Source organism: Nannospalax galili, unplaced genomic scaffold (assembly GCF_000622305.1).
Source record: "Nannospalax galili isolate Female #2095 unplaced genomic scaffold, S.galili_v1.0 scaffold3278, whole genome shotgun sequence".
Lineage (NCBI taxonomy): Eukaryota > Metazoa > Chordata > Mammalia > Rodentia > Spalacidae > Nannospalax > Nannospalax galili.
In genome coordinates, this window is record NW_008341673.1 from 113,847 (window position 1) to 119,217 (window position 5,371).

A 5,371-nucleotide genomic window follows, 5' to 3' on the forward strand; every position below is an offset into this window, starting at 1 on the left:
GACTCCACCATTAGCAACACAAAAAACAAGGTAAGGCCAATATTAATACTAATAAATACTAATTTTTAATATTTAATAATTAATGCTAATCAACGATTCTAAAAGCCAGAACACCAGTAAAATCACATTGAAAAAAAAATGCTCTCATGAGGAAATGGGAACGCTCATTCACTGCTGGTGGGATTGCAAACTTGTTCAACCCCTATGAAAAGCAGTGTAGAGAACTCTCAAGAAACTACAAATGAACCTACCATTTGACCCAGTTTATACCACTCCTTGGCAGATACCCAAAGAACTCATCCTATGGCAGAGACACTTGTACACCCATGTTTCTTGCTGCTCTTTTCACAATAGCTAAGAGATGGAAGCAAATTAAGTATCCCTCAACTGTTGAGAGGATAATGAAAAAGTGGTTAATTTATACAATGGAGTTTTACTCTGCAGTAAAGAAAGAAGAAATCATGAAATTGGCAGGTAAATGGATTGAACTTGAAACTGTTATACTAAGTGAAGTAACACAGAGTCAGAAAAACAAACGACATATGTTCTCCCTCATATGTGGATCCTAGCATCAAATCCTTGAGATTATGTATCTAGACATAACTATAGAATGATGACAATGAAAAGGAACCAGGGAGGTAAGGGAAAAGAAAGAATCTGAAAGAGAAGAACAGTAGGAAATAGGTGTTAATAGGGAAGATAAGGATTAAAATGGGGTTATTTTAAGGGGGGAAGAGAGGGTTATATAGGGAACCTTGGGGATAAAGGGAAAGAAGGAGTGCCAAGAGAGGTGGGAACGTAGGAGAAGGGTATTATTAAGGGAGAAACGGGAAAAATGGGGAAACCATGGTGGAGGGGTTAGACAATGCAAGAGAGAAATAATGCCTAGCTAGTTTTAAAAAACAAGAGGGAATCATATTAGTCTAACAACCTAATAACAAATTACCCATACAATATCTCAACATGAGTTCATGTGTACAGCTAAAGGCTTCATAACAAAAAACACAGTGCCAATGAGTGGGGATACCATGGTGGAAGGGTTAGACAATGTGAGAGATAAATAATGCCTAGGTAGTTTTAAAAACCAGAGGGAACCATATTAGTCCAACAACCTAATGACAAATTATACATACCAGATCAAGAAATATATGCTAGGTAAGGTTTATCTGAGAACAATTGGTCTTTGCCCAAGATTTATCTACATGACACACAGTAATTAAAAGTACCAGACTGGTGGAACTAACCTTCTCGGATGTTTAACAGACATACTTTGAGACCTACACTAATTTGGTCAGAGGGACTTACAGGACAGTTTTTGCTCCTTGCCCTGCAACTCTCTATGTAGACCAGGCCTCGAACTCAGAGATTCACCTGCCTCTCTGTCCCAAGTGCTGGGATTAAATGGAAAAGGTTTATTTTATCTTACATCTCCCAGTTCACAGTTCAGCAGGGAGCCCAAGGTAGGAACTCGGGCAGGAACCTGGAGGCAGGAGCTGGAGCACAAGTCATGGAGGAACACTACTTCCTGGCTTGCTCCCATGGCCCCTGCTCAACCTGCTTTCTTATATAACATAGGCCCACCTGCTCAGGGGTGGCACCACCCACAGTGAGCTGGACCCTCCCACATCACTCAATAATCACGACAATGCCCCACAAATAAGACCACAGGCCAGTACAATGGAGGCAATTTCCCAAATGATGCTCCCTCAACCCAGGTGTGTCAACTTGACACTAAAGGTATCCAGCACATACACATAACATAAAAATAAATTTTTTAAAAAAACAAGTATAAAATGTCAGGAGGCAAGATTATGAGTTCTCAAACATAACTACATAAAATTTTCTTCTATAGGAAGAACACAGTCACAAACTCAGAGTAGCGAATACCTGGGGAAAGGTTAGGTTATTTCAAAAATTTTCCATCATTATCTCATGTCACATCTCCCACAGTGAAAAGAGTCCCTAGATAACAAGAAATGACACTTCGATTATAATAACTTGCTCATTTTGTGAAATGTGCTATTAATTTGTGATGTGCATCATGATGTTTGAAGAGTAGACACACTGTACATGACTCATGATATGTAGTGAACGCACACATTCCTTCTCATTATTAGCATTGTTTGATCAGAGCATATTTCATCCATTCTCTTGTTATTTTCCAAGGAGAAAGTGCAGTGATAACTAAGGTAATTTTTCTTTTTGAACTTTTTGAGACAGGGTCTTCCCGTTGCCTCAGCTGTACTGGGACTCACTAGGGAGACCAGACTGACCTCCAATTTATGGAGCTTCACCTGCCTCTGCCTTCCAAGTGCTGGGATTAAAGGTGTGCACCATGCCCAGAAACTAAGGTAATCTCTATCTTTTTGGTTTACTTCAAATTTGAAACTGAATTTTATCAGTTTTCTTTCATATTACCACACAGTCTATTGTGGATTGTTTTCATCTGATATACAACTGAGAAAAATTATTCAGAAGATAAAACATTAGATTAACAGACAATGGCAAGACTGAACCATGAGAGGGAAGGTCATGACATAAGAAACTTCATCTCAAGGCTGAAAAGAATTACAGAGAGAAGGATGGTGCCTGAACAAGACAGATTCTCCAAACCACGGCTCTGGGAACAGTATCCTATCTGGGATGAATACTGAAGAGAGAGACTATGAATGAACAAGCGTATGAGCAGCATGAGAAAGCATGGATCCCAAAGAAGCCTGGACTGACTCGCACGCACACACAGGAGGATGTGCAAATTTCCAAAACCAAAGAACACTCGCAGAACTGGACTGGACAATAGAGTAAGTCTTAAATATTATTCAAGATCAATGTTTCACAATCTCTTTTCAGACCAAACTGGAAAATAGACATCAATAGTAGGTAGAAAACAGAGGAATCCCAAATGCCATGCACACAGTCACACATATTTCACACATGTCCTCACATGCACACACAGGAGGATGTTTAAATTTCAAAAATCAAAGTACACTCGCAGAACTAAACTGGACAATAGATTTAGTCTTAAATATTATACAAGATTAATGTTTCACAATCTCTTTTCAGACCAAACTGCAAAATAGACACCAATATTAGGTAGAAAATAGAGGAATCCCAGATGCAAGGCACACTGTCACACATATTTAACACATTCTTATTTAAAATGGAAAGAGATTATTGCACACAGTCACACATATTTCACACATTCTTATTTAAAATGGGAAGAGAATATAGAATTTCACGCTATGGAAATATTCAACGTGATTCTCATCAAACTCTTATAATCATTTTCAGGAGAAATACATTAAGAATTGTAAACACTGAAAAATCATAAGGACTCAGAAGGGCACAATCATTATCAAAGGAGGAACACAACAAAAGACAAAATTTACTAATTTCAGGATATGTTAAAAACTTGGCTCTATAGGCCTTAATAACATAATGAATAAAATCTGGTGAGGGGCACATGGGAGGGGTGCAGATCGGGTAGGGGGTATAAAGATGATTAAGATTTTTTTATGAAATGTACAAAAATTCAATAAAAATATGCATTGAAAAAAATGCAGTACAGGAAGAACACAAAGGGAAAAAAATCAGCCATTAGCTGGCACTGGGAAAAAATGTGCCATGGGAGATAAGGGAAATTTAAACAATGAAACCAAGTGCTGTTAGCTATAAATTAAATTATCAGAATCTTTTTCCCACTCCCTATGGCGTCTTCTGCAAGGGCCTGTCCTGCACCCTGCTTGACTTCTAATTGGCCTGGCAGCTGTAAACTTTCCATATGTCTACGTCGCGTGCTCGGTGCTCTTCTACATCCGCCTGCAGGTACACATTTAGAGCTGTGACTACGCTTCCCACCTCCAGGCCCTGCAAGATGGCCGATTCCCAAATCGCCACACGGCAGAGCCTCGCCCACCCGCGTTGTCTCGCGAGAGTCTGCCAGAGCTTCCGCGCGGTCAGGGCCTCTGGGTGGAGTGGAGGTGTAGAAAACCCATGCAGCCAGAAGTGAGCCAGGATGCTGTCTGAGGGGCAGAAGACCTTGTTTAAGAAGCAGGGAATCTCATTAAATTCCTGGCACGGATCTTAGGGTATGACAGAGGGCACCAGATGCAATAGTAAAAAGAAAGGCTGAAATTCAATTTTCAGAAAAGCAAATTTAAATTGGCAACAAACTCATGATCAAAATTAGACTTCTAGAACATTGAATTGGATTGTAAGCGAGACATGAATAAGAAGTCTATATTAAGAAGGTGATGGGAAAAGTATGCATTTCATCATCCCACAAGAGGACAATTGAAACTTTGAGTCAAAACAAAACCGCAGGAAATCATCCCCTAATGCCAAAAGACAAGCAATATTTGAGGGGAAGGGAGTTGGGATTGTGGAAAGAGGGACTCTTCGGTGTTCCTGTGACTAGAACATGGATTAAGACCTTGGCACCAAAGATGAGGAACTCCAGTTGAAGCACAAAGCTTGACTGTGAATAACTTTTAAACACTAGTAATGCAAACACTGTGTATGGCGTGCATCCTTCAAGGAAATACTTAATTTTGGTTACAGAGTAAACTGCGGATGCTTTAAGCTTTGATGTAAGAATACAATTTACAAGGGTGGGAAAGTAAATGAAAGGTTGTGGTACCCTTGTAAAGTGGGTTGTTGGAAAATGCACTCTGTTAAGAATGACAAAGGATATTTTATTTATGTGACAGCCATAAACGGGGAGTAACTACCACATGAAGTCAACAGAAACTGCTGAGGTGGAGAATTCAGGTGGGATGTCTAAGCAAGAGAAAGTATTGGGGGAGGGGTGGATGAGCAGGAGAGAGTATTCAGGGACTGGGGTGAATTAGTAATTGCAGAACTCTCTTTGAAATTAAATCATAAGTAATATAAACCCAATGAAAAATAAAGTTACCAAAACTACACTACCATATCTCAAGTGTGAATAGCCTTGTTCATGTTATGTAAATATTTAATAAGAAATGATATAGCATTGGGAGATGGGAAGAGGAGAAAGATGACTGTGTAATGATGAAGAGTCCACTAGGTCGATTAGGAATGGAAGTGTGGCTCGGTTCCTCAGTTGCTTAGCCATAAGGCCATAAGATTGATCCCAAGAACGACAGGAAAGAAAGATCTAATACAGAAAAAGCAGTATAAACTATGATGCAGGAGGGGGGAAGTAAAAACAAATGTGATTTAAAAGTAACTCTCTCTAAAGAAAGGACATCAGGGTGGGTAGAGAACACACAAGTGTGTTGTTTTACCTTACAAGTCCGACAGTGTTATTTGATTTATTTTTCATCATCCATGTGCTTTCCTTAAATTAAAATGTAATACATTTCATTTTTGAAAGCTCTCCAGGTAAAGT